Here is a 22,678-nt window from a genome sequence, read left to right on the forward strand (position 1 = left end):
TCATATATTTTACTTAGTTCCTAAGTATACAGAATAAGTAGAGGCAGCTTGGAACACTGAATAGCAAAGCAGAGGACTAGTGAGTTAAATTTGTAACTTGTATAAAAATGATGCTAATAATGTGGGAGGGGACTATCAGGTCTTCACATATTCTCATGGTGGTTCACAATCCTCAGCGTATTTAAGACATATTCAGATAGCAGTGTAAATAATCAGATCCCAGAACATTAGCCTGAAAGATTCCAATTCAGTGAATCTGTCTTAAGAATCAGAATTTTGAATATACATCCCAGGCATTTCTAGTGCAGGTGTCTGAAGGAGCACACTTTGGTAAACATGGGTCAACATCACTCTCTCAGGAACCAGGACACTGAGATCACATGATTTTATATTTATTTATATGATGTTATATAAACATCATGTTGTTGATGATGATGATGATGATGATGGTGATGTTTACAAATTCACAGTCCAGTTCGGGCCCTTGCAGTAAGCAGAATGACCTGGCCATAAGTAGTGTTCACCTTCCCTGTTGACCAGGTGAGCTGGCCTATGAGCAAACATAGAAAAAAAGCCTCGTCTGTGATCGCTCTGTTCAGTCTGGGAATGGGACAAGAAATGTGTCCTTGAACATCGAGATGATGTGTGGAAAGACAGGAGTTTTGCTGAGACTTGATAAAACAGAAACAAAGTTACGACACTGGATTTCAAACCATAGCATAGTCTTGAAAAGGAGAAGTGGTCTCCATCATGTAAAGCTCAGGGGAGAAATCAGCCTGAGACCATTGGCCTGGGCACCACAGGGCACCTGCTAAATTGAAGGGCCAATTCAGGCCAAGGGCTTCGTGTCAGAGAAGATTTCTAAGGATGACGAGGCTGGGTTGCTTCAGAAATGAACACTTCCTAGATTTTAAAACAATACTAATGAAACAAATACTTTATTTAATAAATTGTTTTTCCTAACTTTCTATTTTCTTGAGGGAATTTTGTTTTCTTCTAAGCAAGGTCTTTCTATACAAGCTTCATTTCTGGAATAAAGTAGACTTCCTTCTCTTTTCTAGGTGAACTGTGCTTGGTCCACCTTAGAGCAACTTTTCCAAGTACTGTATAGAGAGTATGTTGATCCCGTGTGGGTCCATCACTATACAGAGTTCTTAACGACACAAACCCTGCAATACCTACCTCACGAAAATAAAAAACATATGTCTAATAACCAAAGGGTCTGCCAGAAATATGTGGAAAACTACTTCTACTCAATATAATTACTCAATGCTTAAATGTAGGTTGAAGAGTCAAGGACTTCGTGGGGATGTGTATCATCATGAGCTTATTTATTCACTCATTCAAGAAGAACCCTTGTCTGCCTTCCACTGACAGCTAATGTACTGTGTTTGCTGGGGCTTCAAAGATAACTGAAAAATTTCTGATTTAAAAACAACAAAACCCCCTGAGCATCCAATGGATAGGACGTACATCTTGATCAAATAAATTCTAAGGCTCCTGTCTTTCCTCAGAATCTATGATTCCTTGATTGTACATTTCCTATTACTCTTTCAATAGTGATGGATATATGTAGGAGGTCTTCAATCTGTAGTTCTTGATTGATTGTGGTTAAAGTAGAATAAATGTCACCAGCAAATTTTATTAATTTATTCTTCAAGTGCCCTCCTGTTCATGATATTTATTATGCATGACACTTATCTTTTTCCCCACTGGAAAACATTAAGCATCTGCAAAGAATATAGGAGTCTGTTTATTTCTCAAGTTAGAATTGCAGAAAAGCACTATTTACACATTCCTTTCCTGAAAGAGCATGATAAACCCCACAGAGACAGAACTTGGATATGCAATGTCTGCATTCTAACATGGTTACATTTGCATTAATGAAGTGAGTGGTAATGTCTTCACCTTATGAGAGGAGCTCAGAGCGAAGAAATAAAACCCAATTTCTGGTAAATGTTGCTACCACTTACTCAAACATTTTCAAGCAAGCACATGAATAATGATAATTAGAGAAAGGATTTTATTATTTCTGTATGTTCATGAAATGACATCAAGTACTTTAGTTTTTTTATTTCTTTTAGTGTGAAAGAAAAAAGTAACATTGAAGTTTGCCATTTTATCCTGATTTTTTTCCAGGGCAAAAACCATGAAATACTGTAAAGAGCAACAAAGTTTAGGTTTGATTAAAGTGTTTTAATTTTTTAAAAATCCCATATTCATAGAGGGTAGATGAAAGATAGGTAAATAATGAAAGAAATGTTTGCATATAAGGTGTTTTAAAGACTACCTCAAAAATGATAAACAGTATCTAAAATGATCGACAATGTTTGAGAATGAACTCTTTCTTTTCATTTTCTACATCATAAAAAATTTTTTTTAAAAACCCTATATAAATCCCAAAGCCCATATACCCTACAGTGACTAGCAAATCAGCTCCAACAGTAAAACAACAGTTAATGGCTACTAAACTTGAGGGCAAAATTCTGCTTCTTTAAAAATTGTCTGCATAGGGGGTTATGGACATTGGGTAGGGTATGTGCTATGGTGAGTGCTGTGAAGTTTGTAAACGTGGAGATTCACAGACCTGTACCCCTGGGGGGAAAAATATATATATATATATGTTTATAAAAAATAAAATTATATTTAAAAAAAAAAAAATTGTCTGCATATGCGGGAGGCTCATGGTTGAAATTTTTACACACCATCCACCCAAGTTGAGTTGATGGGTTTTCTTTCTGATTATTTTACTTTCTGAGGATTCTTCTTCCTACTTCTGGCTCTTCCTATGTGGTGGGGACTTTGAGAAATCCTGAGCCACAAGTTCATGGTGGGCTCTGCGTAGGAATTTCTGTTTCCTCAATGCAGTTTACATCTCATTTTTTAGTCACTTGGGAATAAAAAGAAAAATAATTTATTTTTTAAAAGATTTTATTTATTTATTTATTTGAGAGAGAGAGAGCATAATTTGGGGAGTGGCAGAGGGAAAGAAAGAAGCAGCCCCCTCCAGGGGCTCAATCCTGGTACCCTGAGATCATGACCTGAGCTGAAGGCAGACGCTTAACCGACTGAGCCACCCAGGTGGCCCAAAAGAAAAATAATTTATGAAATAATTCATAGCAATATGAAAAAATATCTTACTTTTTCTTTTTTTCCAGAGAAAGAACGAAAACTACTTTTTTTTTTTTTTTTTAAAAAACCAAATTGGCTGTTCTTCACATGTTATGTAGTAACAATTGACAAAATCATTCCTTTGGTGATAATTTTCCTTGTTACCTCTTCTTTATGTTCTCTGTTTGTTTCCACTAGTTTTATATATTTTAAAATTTGGGGGGAAGTTCAATTTTTTTTTAATTTTTTACTTAAATTCAATGTAGTTAACATATACTATATTATTAGTCTTAGGGGTCAAATTTAGTGATTCATCAGTTGTGTGTAACACCCAGTGCTCATTATATCATGTGCCCTCCTTAATGCCCGTCACCCAGCTGTGCCATCCCCCACCCACCTTCCCTCCAGCCACCCTCAGTTTGTTTCCTAGAGTTAAGAGTCTCTTATGGCTTGCCTCCCTCTCTGTTTTTATCTTGTTTTTTCCTTTCCCGTACGTTCATGCATTTTGGTTCTTGTTTCCACTAGTTTAAAGTTTATAGTATTATCAAAAGAATGATGACGAGTTATTTGACTGAAAACATTTCCATCCTAATATTACCTGCCAACAAATACTGATGCAGCATGTTCCTGAACCAAGAGAAATACGGTGAAAACAACAGACGCAATACCTGACCTCACGGAACTTACAGTTTCTATAGATGTGAGTTCCCTGCACAGTGCGTTTTCACTTTGAATGATTTCTTTAGATACTGGAAGGGTGTTTTGTGTTCTGAGCTACTTCTGGTTTCACTGAATGTTGGCTGTTTGTCTTATAGTAATGTATTCGGTTTGGAAGGCTGGCTTACGGAAAGGTACGTAATGCACTCTGAGCAAGGACATAGTAGATCTCTTAAGAGTTTCATTTGGAGTTAGATATTGGTTTTAAGGTCTTATGACTATGTGAAATGAAGAGAGATAAGTCACTTTTAATAGGCATGTCCCAGCCCCTGCAAAAGCATCATAATTGGTTGCTATTTGCTGTCCCAGTAGAGCCAGAGACTGAATGGAAACAAGATATTTTTGGAATTGCTACATCTCTAACAAGATGGAAATATTTTATTTGGTCATTAATACCAGATCTAGGCCACTGCTTAGCAGAAATGGTTATGTGGGCAAGCGGGAAACATTCTACTTTACATTTAAGCTGGAACAACTAGTACCTAAAAGCACTAACCTGACAAATGAAGAGTATTGATTTATGTTACGAGAGGAGATTTGCTTATGTTATTTAATGAATTAACTGTGAGTGCCCCTCACCAGGGTGTAAGGACAAGCATTGATTGTCAATGACTCCCCGTTAATGTAAACTTAACTCATCTTTCAACTATGAACCTTTTATAACTCTGTTTCTACTATCTAAACCTTAGACTCAGTGCATGAGATCCTTGTCATCACAAATGATTTTCTATGGTAAGTAATATTCTGTTATGGTTCAGGAGTTTGGTTTCCTGGGCTGTACCTCAGACACGGCTTTGAAAAAGATCAATATCTTTTTCGCTTGTAGGTAATAAAGAGTAAAATTATGGCATGAAGATACATTATCTTGTGAGTTGCCTATTTGTTGTGATATAAGAAACAATGGTTTTTATTAAAAGGGACATTAGATGCTCACAATGCAAAGAGGCAAATTCATTTACAAGGACCTCATCTATAATCAAGACCTATAACTCATTATTTTTGCTATTGTGATGATAAAGTGATGGCTAAAAAGCTATGTAACTTTGGAAGAAATCGTGGCATTTCCTGCATTATTATTTAAATGTTGTCATGTGACATTTTGCTTTCTATCCTGTAACCATCAATTAATGTTATCAATAGAAGCCATGGAAAATTGTTTTTGTATCAAGAGTTTGCAACTTGGATAATTTTACTTACCATTTAATGGTGGCCAGGATGTTTAACTCCTACATTGTTTTTATTTCAATATCAGTTAGAACTCTATATTACTAGCAATATCAATAACAGAAGAATCAACTTTTAAACTGTGCTGAAGTTCTCTAGACAACTTTTACTTAGAGACAAAGTAAGAGGCATTCTCTCAATGTCCGTGGAGAAATAAACTCTAATGTGCAATGTCATATTAAAATAAAGGAGGAAGAAAGTGGCCCACAGGTGCCATAAATGGGTTAGGTATTTTCCTAATGCAGTGTGAGGCTTTTGAAAGACTGTTTTATAGACTAAGCAAAGTCAAATATATATCCAGAAGAAATAGTAGTGAGCCTTTATTTAATTTAAAATTACATTGCACGAGAGGGCTCGCACACTGAAATGGGAAGAATGGCCTTGGGCAATAGTTCCCTTGTGTTTATCTAAAAAAATAAAAAAAACACCTTGTAGGAATTTGAATGCAGACACAGTTCTTACTAATTTTTATGCATCGTTCATAGAGAAACAATAACCAGAAGGAAAGAAGGAAAGGAAGGAAGGAAGAAGAGAAAAAAGGAAGGAAGGAAAGAAGACAGGACAAGAGAGAGAGAAAAAGAGAAAGAAACCATGTCAGTAATATGTATTTGTTTAAAAAGCACAGGGTGTTTGGTCATACTTTAGTTTTGGGAGCTACAATATCCCATCCCGACTTTATTTAATTCCTGATGATCAGTGTTTGGGACCAATTGGAAATTTCTCAGACTCATTACACCATTAATTATTAAGACCAAAATATCATGTTATTTAAATTTTTTATGAATAACAACTTTATTATATATTATGTTTCTAATATGACTGTGGAAAACTATGAAATATGGCACATTGTAGCAGTTAATTTCAATCATCTAATATTCCAATCATTTTAACAAGAGACTCACCCAAGGGTCTGCTGAAACACTGCATATCTGGCGAATGACTGGGTAGTAATTAATCCAATAGTAGCGTATTAAAATTACCTTAACTATTCTGTTCAATACCTAATTGTATTTTCTGTTGATGTCAGTGTTCTTCCTAGAAGCAATTGGTACTTTAAAATAACTTTTTGCTGTGGAAAGAGTGGTAGACTGTAATACTGGCTAGTTGTGATTTTTACATTTGAGAAGGTGGTGGTGGGAGCAGCAGTACAATGGAGAAGAAACATAATGTCCAAGTTCACAAAAGTAGGAAATGCAAAGGTCAGAGTCATTTTAATGTATTCCTGAATTATTCTTGTGAATTCCACTTTGAAGTGAGTTTGCTCAGGGTAATTAGGTAACTGAAGGGGTGAATGCAGAGGACCTGGCTATGTTAGCCCTGGGGAAAGAATTATTTCACTATGTGCACTGTGTGGTATATTTGCATATGATTTTTTTCTATAATCACAAACTACTAAGACCTATTCAGTCAATGAAAATGGCACACCCTTAGAAATTTATATTCTGATATGTACATGCACCTATTTTCTCTTCATTATCACTTAGGTAGTTTTCTGCATACTCATTTGTGAAACACCATGAAAATAAAATCCACTTTCAGGGATGTTGTATCAGATCTATCACTCACAGTTTCGGTTATTTTTAATTCCTCAAAGGAAAATACCTTATATAATTCATTTCTTAGATGGACAGCAGAGTGGGATTGACAGGTGGACGTGTATAGCAGGAGGAGGAAAAAACCCAGCTCAGAAGAGGAAATGAAAGCCAGCAAAGCCACGAGCACTAATTAAAACATTTGGACACTCTGAGTGACCTTGAGAATCCTGAATGACTTTTTATAACACGATGATGACATTTGAAATGCTTTCCAAGGAATAGATGAAGCACTCAATTATGTTTCCTTTAATCTGCTGATATTGTGATTATGTTCTGGCAGAATGATGGCAATTAATTACATTAGGTCAGTGAACATCGCCATGCCTATCATATACACATCTAGAACAAGTCAGAATTTTCCCAGCTATGCAGTTGGCCTGGTGGGCACAGTGCCAGTGGCAGTCATCTCTCTGACTCTTCTTAGGCCACTGAGCAAGTCCCGTGCTGAAACACTTGGGTAGCAGGAAATGAGTGCATGCTATTTCTCCTCTCTGGACTATCCTAGGTTCCCTCCTCAAAATTTTAGGAAGATTAAAATTAAAAATGATTGCAAAGGGCATTTCTATTTATCCATGAGTGTATATACATCCTTGTTATAATCTCTAATATAGATGACATTCAAATACATGGTCCATCAAATTAGTACTCACACAAGTGTGAATGCTCTCAAGAGAGCTGCAGATGTGATGGTTTTCTACGTTTTTCTAAGTTTCATAAAGTCTAGTGAGTTTTCAAGAGAAATGAAATAGCCTTTCTTGTGTAGTATTCCAATTATGAAAGCAATAAGCTGGTAAGAAAGATATTCTGGAGTTTTGGGAATGAAATCTTTATTTTTTCTTTAATTTTCTTCCTTCCTTCCTTCCTTCCTTCCTTCCTTCCTTCCTTCCTTCCTTTTTCTTTCTTTCTTTCTTTCTTTCTTTCTTTCTTTCTTTCCTTTTTTTTTTTTTTTTTGCAAGATTTACAACTCAGTTCACGTCATTGGTGAACTGAGGCTTTCTTTATCATGTGCCTGCAACTGTTGTTACTACCTTTCTCCTACTGTCAGATGGCTTTCACTCTGTGACCGCAACGACCTGGAAACAGTCCTGTGAAAGTAGATCTCATAGAATAACGTTTTCATGCCATGTATTTATGTCCTGAAACAAATAAAATGTCAATATAGTAGAAATAAGTGTATAATAAGGCCAAGAAGTGGGTGCATGATTCTAAGGGGAACTTGTTACCATTTTTTAAATATATTGACTTGAAAATAATTAAATTGATTCATTTTAAAGATAGGATATAACTTCCTTTTGATGGTGACTTCAGTAAAAACTTATTTTAAATGGTGGCAATATGTATTTTATGTCCTACCCTGAAGAGGATCATTTTACTACCTCGTTTGGAAATGACAAACATGCCCTGGAACAATAAATGTATATTTTTTATCACACTGGTGATTTTGAAAATATAATTTTTTTTAATTGTAATACATCTCTGGGTCTCGCTAAGAATGATCATCTCTTAAAAAGTTTACCATATTTCTATCCATATTTGCATGAGAGAAATAATGATGTTGCAAGGAATATGCTAGAATTCAAGTTGCTGACGTAGATGTATTATGAGGAAAGTATTTTATCCGTATTTAGTTGCACTGTTCATTTTGGTCTATTTCCCACTTAACACTTGTAATTCTGCCATAATGAAAGGGTGCGTAATTACTTTCAGCCTACTTAATGTACATGAAACAATCAGGTCATTTCTGGATGTTCAGAATGCCAGGATGAATGAAATGTTAGTTTTCTTTTTAAAAGATATTGTAAACTATTCAGGGAAAATCACCTACTTTTAGTTCAGCTAAACTCCCTGTGAGTTTAAAGGGGGTGGGAACCCAGATAATATTTTGACCCATTTCCATTTTCCTTCCTGCCAAGACCTCTTATGAGGTTAGTACTTGTCATGCATTCAACCTTTGTGCAAATTTTTACTTTTAATCTTTTATTAGTGATGTTTCAGTTGCTGATACATGGTTAGAATAACCATGATATTCACGGGAGGAATTAGACACTACTTCAGATTGTATAGTTTTATATCATTCTTCTTGGACCGCATAGTTTATTTCTAGTATTCTTTTTTTAAACTTTCACTTCTATCTTAGGTATCATGATAGCACTGCTAATGAATTGTTTGCATTTGGCAAGGAAATGAGACACAACTCTTACTAGATAAAGCTGCTGTCCACAGGATTCCAACTGAGCTGCACAGAGCAGTATGAGAAATGTTGGAAGTACGCACATAGCTTGCATGCGGACCAGATTGTTGGCCCACTGACCAGATGCATAACCAGTTGCACTGTTATAATTATACGCACGCAGATCTCGGCCACACTCAGGATTCCGTCCCAAGAATTTGAAGCCTTCTGCCAACCCACACTATGAGGTCATCCCCGATCCATTACCCCTTCCCCCACTACATGCCAGAAGAAGGGTTGATGTCCTCTCTTCTTTAAACACCCACGCTATGGTACTCGCACCTCATGAATAGCTCTGATGCCCTTCTTTCTTTGCTTAGAGACATCTGTTAATAAACTTTGGATTCCTGTTACCCTTTTCTATAATCACGTCTTTTTTTCCCTCATCCTTGATTTCTTTCTGTCTCTCTCAGCATTCCAGCCCTGTGGTTTCTCTGTTTCCGTGTCTCTACATGGTCACCTTCACCACTACCGTCAAACCATAATTGGTTTCTGCCACTGGATATTTTCATGTTAATCATTCACCTTTATATGTATCTTTATCAGTGGCCACTGTAGAAGCCTGTTCTCTTCCACCCCAAGAGCAATTCTCCCTCTCCAGCTCTCATAATTCCAGGAATGGCTTCCCAAGTTTTTATAACATGTTAGAGTCGTTATTTGTTGTTTTGCAAGTTGTGTGCTCATAAAGATTCATTCAGCAAACATTTCAGGTCTTGGGTTAAATATGCTTCTCACATGCCACAGGCCATGAAAGCTGTTGAAAGATGATTATTGAAAAATCCAACACGTTTCTAAATTTTGACCAACATTAAATTTTTAAAAGACACTTTGCTTTCACCAATTAAGGTTGTGTTAGATACAAGTGCCATAGTGATTTTTCTTATCCCAGACATTTAAAAAATCCCTAAACTCTAAAATGGCATATTTGTTGTTGCATAAGGATTTTCTTCAGAAATGCACTTCTTCGTTTTCTGACTGTTTTCTGCATCACTGTCCTTATGTGGCATTTACAAAGGACTAGCAGATGTATGGTGATGGGGTACCTCATAGGTCCTTGTACCTCATAGGACAAGTTCTTGAAGGCTGAGAGTTCATATTTTAAGTAGATCATGCGAATTTACCATTATTCTACTAAACATGGAGAGAACCAACCCAAATGAAAGATCATAGGACGTAAATCCATTCCTGTTAATTTCTGCTATGTCAGTGGTGTGAGAGCATTGGTCTTTGGGACAGGCAGTACAGTCTTTCAGATTCTCAACATCATAACTCTGTGTTCTGAGTTAGCTCTTTTGGATTTGCCAAGCCATGTTCAATTACATACATGGGCCTCCATGGAAATATCTCCCAAGCTGATAGCTGCACATGATTTAGGGAAATTGTAGTATTCCTAAAGGAAAATTCAGGGAGAATGCACGTTGAGAATGTATGCAATGATCACATTTTATCACTGAATGTTTGGAAATTATAAAAGGGGAGACTCATAATGGTGCCTCGTATGCTAAGCCCAGAGTACCATACGTTTTAAAATGGGCAATTCTGTTCTGCCATAGGGTAAAGATTAAAAAGCAAAAGTAACTCAGCCATATGGTAAGAGAATTGTGAAATATGTTGAATAAAAGGCCTGTATATATGTATCTATAAATATGTAACTATAAATGGACTTTAAATATATGTCCTTTATTCACTAGGGCTCCAAAGCAAAAAGGTTCTATGTTCTCACACATATTATTCAAGCCAATTTCAAGGACTGATGTTTTTTAGTGAGGATGAAAATGCAGAGAGCACTGTTTTGGGATATCTAGTCTATGTAGGGGTGACACAGTGTCAAAATCACTGATGACATTAGTCTTTTTATGTATCTGGGCTTCCTAATCCTTGCAAATGTCCGTAATTGTCAGCAATGCAAGGATCTTTTTTCTGTCACTTCTTTGTCATGGTTTTAAGAATGTTTTATTTAATGACTTCAATTTGTGTCCTGATATTGTGGTAGTAGCTAGACTTAGAAAAGACACGGAAGTGCTTTCATAGTTGAAATGGCTGTGCCCCTGAAACTCATCCTGTCTCTTTACATTCATTTGATTTGATTTATTTTCCTATCTTGTCCCTGGCAAACTTTTATAAGAAGACACTCTAAATAAATTTTGTAAGTCTCATATTCAGGTCCTTTCTCATAATTTTAAAATTATGTTGATAACTGACATTACTTGTTTCATATTTATGTCCCCTGCTTTTATTGTAAGTCTCATAGAGTTTGAGAGGGTTCCTTTTCACATAAATTTACTTTCTCTATATCCCCCCTTTCCCTTCCCCCGGAGGCCACTCATTCACTCTGTCAGGAAAACGTCCATTCATTGGTCACTGACTAGGACAAAAGGCCCCCTCCCTGAACATGCTGAAGCTTATTCAGTCATTATTTCTTCCCTATTCTCTTATATCTAGATCCACAATCCTTTCGTTCCTTAGTATATTTTATCATGAGAATTTGTTTACAGTGCCGTCTCCTCCTATAAATAGAGTTGCGTGATTCAAGTACATATTATTCAACTTCGTGAGTAGTACCACATTATATATAACTTAAGCAAAGACCTCCATACATGCGGACTTGGAATCCTAACTAGTAGTGTGGGAACATGTGAGCGTGTGCCCAGACTGAGTGTAGACGGGAGATGTTGGCCTGCTTTCTTTCTGTCAGATTCAGCTCTGTGAGCGCTCATGCTCTGTCCAGTGACCCTAATTCACTATACGATATATGTAACAATAGGAAACTTTAATATACATTGGCCCTGAATGCCAGCCTCTTGAGGCTCAATGAGGAGGGAGGCAGAGTGACTGGTTTTAATGCTGGAGGAAAACTGCCTCTATTGAATACATTGAAATGATGTTCTGTTAATCTCCATAATTGTTATAGCCCAAGAAGTACTTAAGAATAATTTTGATTAAATTTACTATCTGCTTTACTTACCAATTTTAAAACCTATTACCCCTCAGATTCAACTCCATTGTGCACCCAGCATGTGACAGGTGTGTCATATATACCTATTACCAAATACCTCGGTGATGTGTATGTCCATACTGAAGAATAGTGATTAGGATAACCATTTGCCTTAGTCTGACCAAGATAGTTTCTGTGTCACACCAGTTGTTTTGATATAAACATTAATAGTGCCCTCTTTCATTCTTAAAGATGTCCCAGTGTGGAGGATATTATATGGACACCATTACTATAATTACATTTGAAATTATTTCTGTAACTAATTTGAGTACTGGCAAGCATGATGTCGTAGGAATAAATAATGCTCCGTCAGAAGATGTGGTAAAAGTTGCCTAGTGGTGTTCATTGCACTTCAAGCTGCACTGGCAAGACCTGCCTACTTGACCTCTGCCCTCTCCCTCTTGTCAGCTGCTTCCTTTTTCTTACGTGGTGTAGATATGAACGCCATTACTTTTCATGCTGAGATAACACTCCTTCACAGCATTTTTCTTTCCACTTTAAGCACTTTAGAAATCTCCTACCCAATCATCCAGTAGCACTTAGCCTTTGGCTTCTGGAATGTGTTCTGACATTTGTTCACCCATCCTCAAATCTGGGTCTGAGTCTGACCTACTGAGCTTATCAGTATTCCTTCCTGGTGGGGTTCTGCGTCCAGAAGCATCTTTAGTGCTCCACTCGCCATTTGTAAAACTAATATTTCATAGGCAATAACATTGACAAGTGAAGCTTAACCTTATAAAAGAATTCTTTATAAAAGAATAGGTAATAATGTGCTGATAAGCAAAAAGGGAGGCAATGTCCCAGATATGTTATTAAGATGGAGGGTGGAGAGAGGAGACACAAGAGGAAAGGAGGACGGCAGGACAATCACACAGGCCCGGTTGCCAAGGGCAGAGGGGAAGACTGGAAGGAGGAAGGGGAAATTCAGCACCCTGCAGAGCTTCCTTGCTTTTCTCGACTTTGCATCTGAGATTCCTCAGGAAGGTTAGCTACAAACCTAAAACTAAACCAACTGAGCAATAAACTCTATAGCTGAGTTGCCATAAACACATCATAACATTATGAAAGAAAACCTGAAATATTTAACAATTCATGTATATTTAATTATATGCATACTCAGTTATATCCTGCCTAGAAATCAGGTGGTTCACATAAATAATTATAGCTAGTATTCTTCCCACTATCATGCAAAAAAGTGCATTTCTGGAGTCTGTTGTAGGAGGGGGTGAGGCGGTCAGGAAGAAGCAGAAATTCTTGCATTTGTGATTCGGGGACACTCAGATGAAGGAGGTCTGGGGCATGATTCAGAGAACTGGCAAAAATGGCAGTGTGTGTGTCCTACAGGAAGAGGAGTCATGAGAAACTGATGACCGTACAAGGCTTCAGGGTCACCACTGATTTCCCAGCTACTAATTCTAGGAATAGTATTTACCATTCCAGTGATCAATAAATGCTGGCTCCTGCTTTCCTTCTTAGAACACTTGTCTTGTTACTGGTCTTAGGTCTCATGACTTCATGGGAAGACGCTCTCTTTGTTTGAGTTTAACAGATGGAATTTTGCATTGTGTTTGCTTTAAAGTAAACAGTGCATATGTTTAATAGGAAGTTACATTGCAAAACAAATCAATTGCCTAAAAATTTAACTTGACATGGGCTAACTTATAATCTTTTTGACTTGGAAAGCAGTTCAGATTCTGAAAAAAATATCCACACAGATCTTTGATTTCTTGAAACTAGCATAAGAGTATATGAGGTTATCTTCTTTAGTTCAGTTAGTGTCCTGTTGGAGTATTTCCTGGTAAACCATTATCCCCATAGACCATGCTCAACTTGTATTCCAAATGGATAACATCATGCAATAGGACAAAAAATTAAAAGAAGCAATATAAATATTCTTTTGTAATCAGTCCTTATTGTATAAAACATATAAGATTGTTCCATTTTGTTTTAAATCAAAGAACAGCTATTGCTAATAGAGATACCAAATTTCAATGGGAAGCATTGTGTCCATACTAAAAAATATAGGTAACTCATTTTATTTACCCAGGAGGACTTTTCTGTTTGGGCCCCACACTTAGAAGTATAAACTCCTTATTACAAGGAGATCCAGTTAATAATTGCCTTGTTAATAATACCTTTGTATCAGTCCATCTTTTATCAAGCAATCAGAAAAAATTTTTTTTTCAAAGCAGACTTTCATTTTTATTTATAACTTGTAAGTATTCTTAAGTATTATTATGAAATGTATTTTTTTTCTCCCACTTTTTAAAATTAACATATAATGTATTATTAGCCCCAGGGTACAGGTTTGTGAATTGCCAGGTTTACATACTTCACAGCACTCACCATAGCACATACCCTCCCCAGTGTCCATAACCCAACCACCCTCTCCTTAATGAAATGTATTTCTTTTTTTTAAATCATTTTTTAAATTTATTTTCAGCATAACAGTATTCATTGTTTTTGTACCACACCCAGTGCTCCATGCAATCCATGCCCTCTCTAATACCCACCACCTGGTTCCCCCAACCTCCCACCCCCCACCTCTTCAAACCCTTCAGATTGTTTTTCAGAAAAATTTTTAATTCCTAAACTATGGTTAGAATATTTATTAAAGTATAAAAGCACATTCTCAATTGTCTCTGGATTTAAATAGGTTTGAATAGTTAAGGTTACAATAACAGGAATGTATAAGACATTTTAGAAAAAAATGCACTGTTGTATGCATGTAATTATCTATGTGTTTTAGCTCTTTGGTTGCTACACATATACAAAACACAACATTTGCTACTTTGCATGAAATATTTAAATATAGGTAATAAATTCATTTAAATCTGTGATTTCTTTCAGTATCACTTCAATAATATCCTTCTGTGCATCTTTTATCTATCAGCTTATAAATGTGCATCTTTATTCACATCAAGAGTGAACATCTTGTAAGTCACCTTACAAGAAAGTGCATGATTATATTAGTGGATAGGGATTATTGCACATCACTGAAGATAATTCATAAATAGTTTTACATTGTGATGGAAAGTACATAATTGACCCTTAAAATACCTCTTTTAAGTGATTAAGAAATAAGGAAAAGTTGTCCTCAAGTACAGAAATAAGATAAGAAATTAGCAAGTGCTTTTCTCTATATGTTTTAAAGGACATATATAAAATGACCACATTACTTTTTGTGAACTGAAGAATTAACTGGAGGAACTGCCCATTATTCCACAATTTAAAACCAATTTAGAATCTTTTTTTTAAAGATTTTATTTATTTATTTGTCAGAGAGAGAGAGAGAGGAAGCACAAACCGGGGGAGTGACAGGCAGAGGCAGAGAGAGAAGCAGTCTGCCAGCCAAGCAGGGAGCCCGATGTGGGGCTCCATCCCAGGACCCTGGGATCATGACCTGAGGGGAAGGGAGCTGCTTAACCGACGGAGCCACCCAGGCATCCCAATTTAGAAACTTTTAAAAACAGACAATATTTCTTCTATAACTGCAGATTTACAGTATTCACTTTACATTGGCGCTGATTGAATTGGTATTTACATTTCTGAACATTTATTTCTCATTAGCCAAGAAGAGATCGAGGTGTGGTTCTCCTTCAATAATGCTTTCATTGAATCACAACCATTTATTAACTCTCAGTGTTAAGAGGACACAAAAACGTATCAGTCATCATTCCTAAGTAGAATTAACTTCTCCCAGCTCTGTACAAGAGAACAGGTTCTTGTCTTATTTCTCTAGATAAAAACATTCCCATAATGAAAAAGGACTGTACATTTTCTTCATTTTGACTCTGTACACAGGAAATGGTATTCTAAATGAGGTGTCATTTAGTCAGTGCTTTCTTTAATACTGCATGATCTGTAATTCAGTTTAAACAGTAAAAGAGCCATTGGGAAGACACTGTGGACAAAAAAATGATGAAGACTTATATTCAAATTATGTGTTTTGAGCTTGTCCTGAAATCATCTTTCAGTTTGCAGTAGCCTTTCTCAAGCTGGTAACACTAATAGTTGGGCTTTATTTTGATTCTGCCTTTTTTTTTTATGAGGGTCATAATTTTATCTTTCTTTTTATTTCTAAATAGCTTTTCCATATACTTGTGTTTTTTTTTTTTTCTTTAAAGTGAAAAACTAAAGATTTTCTCAGGATGATATTTGTATACCGGCTACAAATTAAATTTCACATGGTATTTCATGGACCATTACTGGTACAACGAATCAAAGAGAACCTAAGTTTGCATTCCATTTAAAGTTTGTGGGATACTTTTGAAATGCTGTATTAAAATTGTTGATTTCATCAGATAGTGCACAGTACAGAGAAACAGTGTTAAATTTGGGGGGTTCTATTTATTAATAGATGTATACCGTTATTAGTATTATCCTATCTTTCAGGTTAATCTAAAACTGAATTTCAACCTTAGCTGCCCCTTGGGCAACATCTGAAATATATCAGTATCTGATTGTGTCACCCGAGAACATGATGTAACTGGTCAAGGAAGGAGTATGAGTATTTCTGCTGATCATTTTGAAAGCTCCCTAGAGACTAGAGTTCTAATAGTGTTTGCCTAGGGGTCTAACAGTAGACAAGTCAAAACACAAAACAAAACCAAAAAAAACCTCTTGGAGAACAGTTGGAAAATAGAAACTCCTGCCACACCCATCACACATGCCCCTTGGAACTTTTGCCCGGGGAATTTTTTTATCAACTTCTTCATTTGGCAGCAATGCTGTGGGGAGTGCTAACCAGACAGAAATCATTTTTACCTTTCTGTTGCTTCTTCTGCTGAGTAACATTGCTGGCTCTGAGCTGCTTGCTTAGTAAGAGCTCATGTGACGTCAGAATGTATTTATGTGAGGACTTTATTTGGGGTCTACCATGCATAGCACCACAACGTTTTGCCTTTTTACTTCAGATCCTTAAAAGAGCAGAAGGGTAACAAGTTCTTTTACCTCTGAAGAGTTCTTTTGAAGGTTACGTGATTGCCAAGCAACCAAACTTCTTTGCATAAGCACTGCTTCGTTCTACAGGCATTTCTCTTTCAAATATAAATTTTAATCTCCGAAAAGTGATTTCCATGTGCATTTTGGCTTCAGGCTTCGGATGAATCACTGTGCCTGAAGCAGAATCTTTGTCAAGGATAGAGCAGAGCATCTAAAGGAGCAACAGGAATCACCAGGGAGCCCTCTGGCTCCAGGTCTCCTTAGAGAAGTCGAACATAAAGGAACAAAACTCCTGAATGCTAAGAAAAGTTTTAGGGTCACAGATACACACCTTTTGGGGGAAATATGAAGATAATTGGGATGAAATTCCTGTTGAGAACCATTAGGATATATTTTGGAATAAAATTTTCTCATTTTTGTTCAAAATAAATACATTTTGTTCAAAAGAAATACATTTAAATACTAAATCTCATGAGAAAATTACTTTAAAAATACTGATGTGTGGTTCCTTTCCTTGACACTCTGCTTTCTTTGCTCTGGAGTACAGCTTGGGCACTGGGATCTTTAAAAACAACCGGGTAATTCTCATATACAGCAAGACGGAGAGACTATTGAGTTACCCAGTTTATTAAATGAGAATCTCCAGATGAGTGTGAAGTCTTGTAGTCTGCGTTTTAGAGAAGTACTTCAGATAAACTTAACCACCCCAAAATTCAGTAACCACTAGTATTCCTGCATGGTATTTTCTTCTAAGAAATTTTTACTCTATTGTTAGACTATTTTGTCCTTGCTTCAGTGATTCATGTTTTTAGGTATAAATACTTATGGTGCTATTTTTTTTTCTTATTTAACCACCATCTGTGTTTATTCACTTTGTGTAGTTTGAGGCGTATACCAGGCATTCTTGTTGCCTCTTACCTCCCCATTTGGACTAAGTTAATATGATAGAGCAGAAGTGTTTTATAATTTCACATATGCTACTAAATAGCTTGACACAATTTAACCAATTTCTGAGATATAGAGGTCAGCTTCTTAGACCATCTCAGAAAGTTAAGTCTGACGATTACTGTCTATCTAGCCTTGGGTAGGCTTCTCAACTGAGCTTTCTTATATGTGAAATGGTTGGGGTGTTTGTTTTTTAGAGAGAGGGGAGGGGTCGAGGGAGAGGGAGAGAGATTCTTAAGCAGGCTCCATACCCAGTGTGGAGCTCTATGTGAGGCTTGATCTCAGGCCCCTGAGTTCATGACCTGAGCTGAAATCAGGAGTCTGATCGTTAACTAGCTGAGCCACCCAGGGGTCCCTGATATGGTAATTTTAATATCCGTCTCTAAGAGTTGTGATTTGGGTAAGGCAGTAATACATGCTAGTACTGTGTAATCTGTAAAGTGTTATGCAAATTTTAGGTATAGCTATTTATATGTTTGCAAATTAAGAACTTTCATTTACAAGGCCATTTCCATTTCAAAATCTGTGGTTTTTCAGTTAAATATGTCCAACCCATTATTTGTATCCCCAAAAAGAGTTTATATGTAGAAGGTACCCAAAGTGTGTTTTTTGATTCTCTAGTTTACAGTGATTAAATGATTCGGAAAAATGAAGAAATTCAGCAATCAAGAGAATTTAGTGGGAATCCTTGATCTAGCATCAGGAATTTTGTATTTCTTTTCATGTTTCCTTGTTTTTTTGTTTTTTGTTTTTATTTTGTGTGTGTGTGTGTGTGTGTGTGTGTGTGTGTAGTTCTTTGTTTTGGTGAGAGGAGAGGAGAAATTTTTTTTTTTTTTTATTTTTCATCTACCTTTCTGCGAATGGTCATCTGTTATAGCTGGGAAAACTGTTAGAAGGATATTTTGAAAGCACCTGGTACTTTAAGACAATTCCTAGTAAAAAACATATTACTGGGGAAAAGAGGATGGTTGATTAAATGGGATAGGTTGGATTAGATTTTATATATAGTATTAGTGTTTGTTTTGAAGCATGCAATCATGGAATAATCTCTTTTTCTTTTAAAATATTGGAAAGAGCAAAACTGCTTATTTTCACAAAGAACACTGCCAGGCTATAGCTTAACATTTTGCTGCAAATTTTTCTGAAATGTGAGCCTGTTACATGTTTAGAACCTAAAAGATTTTTTGGTCCCAGCTGATAATAATTAGGGGATATTCCTTAGATGGTTAATTACTGTGGTGGTTTATAGCATAGTTGGAGAGGTCAGTATTAGACTTTCACTGCGTGTTTTTTCATATACAGTGTGATTTTTTATTGATAAATAATGTAAGTTCAGATGTTTTATCTTAGCATAAGGAAATTAATGAACCAAAAACAACATAAAGTTTGTTGGCGCTAATGTGTTCTTCCTGTTCAAATATAATATTCCTCAGTTATGAGACATACAAAAGCTCATATAATCCCCAGAAATGCAACTGTTCAGTATTTTACATAAGAGCTATTTGATAAACCTGATCTATTCAATCGCAATAAATACATGGACAGACATACATGGAATAAACAGAGAGGGAACTTGGTTACTTGTCATAGAAATTTTGACTTAGTTGATATTAAGACTGACTTAAGCTTATGAATAACCTGTACTTGGCTAACCATAAATATTCATAGGATTTCCAGAATATGTTTTATTTTGGCAATGCTTATATTTAGAATGCAGTAACACAGCACCCCCTTCCCCCCCATAAGCAGTGAAAGTGAGAAATAGAAGGTCAGACAGAGGACAGGACTGGGTATCTTCAGAATCGCCTACATTAAGATAAGAGACAGAGACAGAGAGGGAGGAAGAGGGGTGAAGGGTGGGGAGGGATGGAGAGAAGGAGAGAGAGACAAAGGGAAAAGAGGGAGAGAGGAATTTTAAATATTTTGATTAATGGTAGCATGATCAGAATTAATTCATTTTGTTCATAAATGACTCTTGAAACAGGGAGCATTCACTTGAATGTAGTTTTTTAAAAGTCAACTGTATGCCATTAACTATATGCCAAGGGGGAAAAAATTAAAAAAAAAAAATTGAGGCTTCTTCTATGTCACAGGGAGTTAAACAAGTCAAGATAAATTAACGCCTCTGTTATGGAGTCAACGCAAATGAAACATATGTCTCTGAAAATCAACATGTGTAACTTTCACATTCAAATTTATGACGTTGTATACAGAGAAATGTATTCCTTTCTTTATTCACCAAGTAATTACTTATTTATATTTTATGTATTCGTGTAATTATTATGTGTCAGGCACTTTTCCTACTGTTGAGGGTACAGTGGTGACCAGAATAGACATACGGCCTATCCTTATCCCCATCAGTATGAGTAGAGTACATGTGTGCATGGAGGGAGGGAGGGAGGGGGAGAGATGGCAATCCAGAGGAAGATTAGACCCGAAGCTGTACAGTTTATCACCAGTGCAGCTGGTTTATGACATATGACATTCTGGAATAATGTTCTACATATTTTTACTCCTTTTATAGTCTAATTCTATCCTTTTATTTAATGTCTCCATAGTCATATTTGATTACATAATGCTTTATGATCCTCTAGGAGTCAAAAATTTGTTATCTAAATAGATCTAACTGGGTTAATTTAGAAGTTGTGCGTTTAAACATCGAGGATGTTGAAGAAGAAAAAAAAGGTCTCTCTCTCACACACACACACCCCCCCTAGCAAAGCTGAGTAGATACAACATTCCCCATTTATCTTCAGAAAAGTTTGTTGCCCATCCCAGTGCATCCCATTTACAAAGATTGTTTGAAGCTTTCTTAAATTGGAAAAAAAAAAAAAGATAAAGAAAAACTGAATATAGAATTATAAATGATTTCAAGTGCAATTCTTGCCACAATTAGCAAAATTCTTTCTCTTGGCTCCAAATGTTAGTATGCCATTATGAACTTTGATTCACCCTGTGGAAGCAACAACAAATATTTTCTGTCTTGTCCACGTGTAAATATGAGAACTGATTACAGAAATGTTGCATATTTACTTAGTCTTGATCAAGATTAGCAAGAATGTTGTGGCACCATGATGTCTTAACCAATATATTTAGGTCCCTAATGTAGTCCTCTTATATGACTCTTGAGTGGGTAAAATTATGGACACTCATTCTCATACATTCTTTTGGGACTTACTACCATTGACCTCTTGGGTGTTTTCAGTGGCTAACTGCCTTCTGCAATGGTTCCAGTCCTGTGTTGCCTTGAATTATCTGTAATGAAAAGAAAGAATTCTATCCTACATGTTACATTGAGAAGAGAGATTGAAAAGTACGTGATTCTGTTCTTGGATCTTTCTTTGAAGTCTTATTTTCACATGAACGATAGTATTCTTTTTGGAGTGTTAAAAATAACAACACATACCACCTCCCACTTAGTACCTCTAAGTGAAGGTTTAGGAAACCTTTTGAATTCATTTAGTGAATCAATGCTGGATTAATGAAAAGCCTGTAACTTTTTCCACAGCCTATCTATAGCTGTGGCCCACCACATATTTGCCATCTCTTTGCTTATCTATTCAGAATATCCCACTTTCTGTGAAAGGAGACATCTTCAAGGTATCCACATTCCCAAATGCTAGATTATAATAATGCTTTGATGCAAATGTGGAAAGTACCTGGAGAGTAACACTATGATACGGCAACAGGCCATGGCTAAACAGGATGGACGGATTTTGTAAAATCAGAGAGACTGGGTAACAAATAAAATGTACTACCCACTGATCAAATTTCCTAGGAACTCTTGAGTATTTCAGTTTGAGTTTTGATGTTTCACATCTTTCTACCCATGTCATATTCTCACCTGGAGGTAATTGTTTGATCACTGGGGGAATACATTATCAGTTTAGGAAATAATGTAGCTATGGTGTTCTCTTTTGAATAACACCATGTATGAATTAGGCCTATGATCTTGTTTGGGTAGAACTTTCCATTAAATTTCTTGGATTTATGTCAGGATAAAACAAAGTGCATTTATTGGCTTAGGAGGTTTGCTAACTTCTGCATTCAGCCTTAAGTTTAGTTAGCTGAAGTCTGCAATTAAGCAACAAGACACAACAGGCTTTGAATTTTAATGGCAATTGGCAAGATGGTGAATTATAATTAAACCAGTAGTGATGACGAATTAAAGATTTAAACTGTGTGTGGACTAACCAACATAAAGCAAATAGTCTATGGTTTTCTCTATTGAAATACATCTCTCTGTAGAGATATATAGACGTAATTTCTACGTAGTCCTCTTGAAAATGCAAGTATTTCATATCCTTGAGCAACTTGCAAGAGATTGTCATCCAGTTTTCTAGTTACAAATTAACTAAACTTACAGATGATTTTTTTTTTTTTTCAGGAGAATAAGAACTCTACTTTCTCATCTCTGTACCTCCCAACCATTGGGAAGTTTATGCCCATAGTAACTATTCACTCAATACAGTTGAAAATGTTTCTTAAGTGGGAATCCTGCTTTATTTCCATTACAAGTTAAAAAGAAAATATATATAAAAGAGCAGTAGACTTGCTCAGTATCTGTCTTTTATAGGCACTTATCACACAAAAGCTTGCCATTCTGAAAAGTACTTTTGTATAAAAATAGTTTAAATCATGGTTGCACTTATACTTTAAAAGCAAATAAGCTTTTAATGTCATGTCTATTTGGAAAGATGCAAAACGGTTTGTGTCCTATGTGTAAGAATTCTACCTCCTCCCCAAACTGTCCTGACATAGCCATCCTCAGTGATAGCAAGGATTAGAAAACAACCTCTGTTATGGTTTACCAGGCTAGATATCTTCTCCCAGGACAATGAGCCCAGGTTATCCGACTAGACCCGTACTCCCAGGACAGTGAACTCAGTTTTCCAGGGTAGATCAATATTCCCAGGA

The 22,678-nt window shown here is 36.2% G+C and overlaps 1 protein-coding gene across 2 annotated transcripts in view; it reads left to right on the forward strand.

Moving 5' to 3' along the window:
* FGF14 (fibroblast growth factor 14) overlaps positions 1-22,678 on the forward strand; it is a 590,191-nt gene that overhangs the window by 481,357 nt on the left and 86,156 nt on the right. The window lies entirely within an intron of this gene.

This window comes from Lontra canadensis, unplaced genomic scaffold (genome assembly GCF_010015895.1).
Source record: "Lontra canadensis isolate GAN:19392208 unplaced genomic scaffold, GSC_riverotter_1.0 scaffold73, whole genome shotgun sequence".
NCBI classification, from domain to species: domain Eukaryota; kingdom Metazoa; phylum Chordata; class Mammalia; order Carnivora; family Mustelidae; genus Lontra; species Lontra canadensis.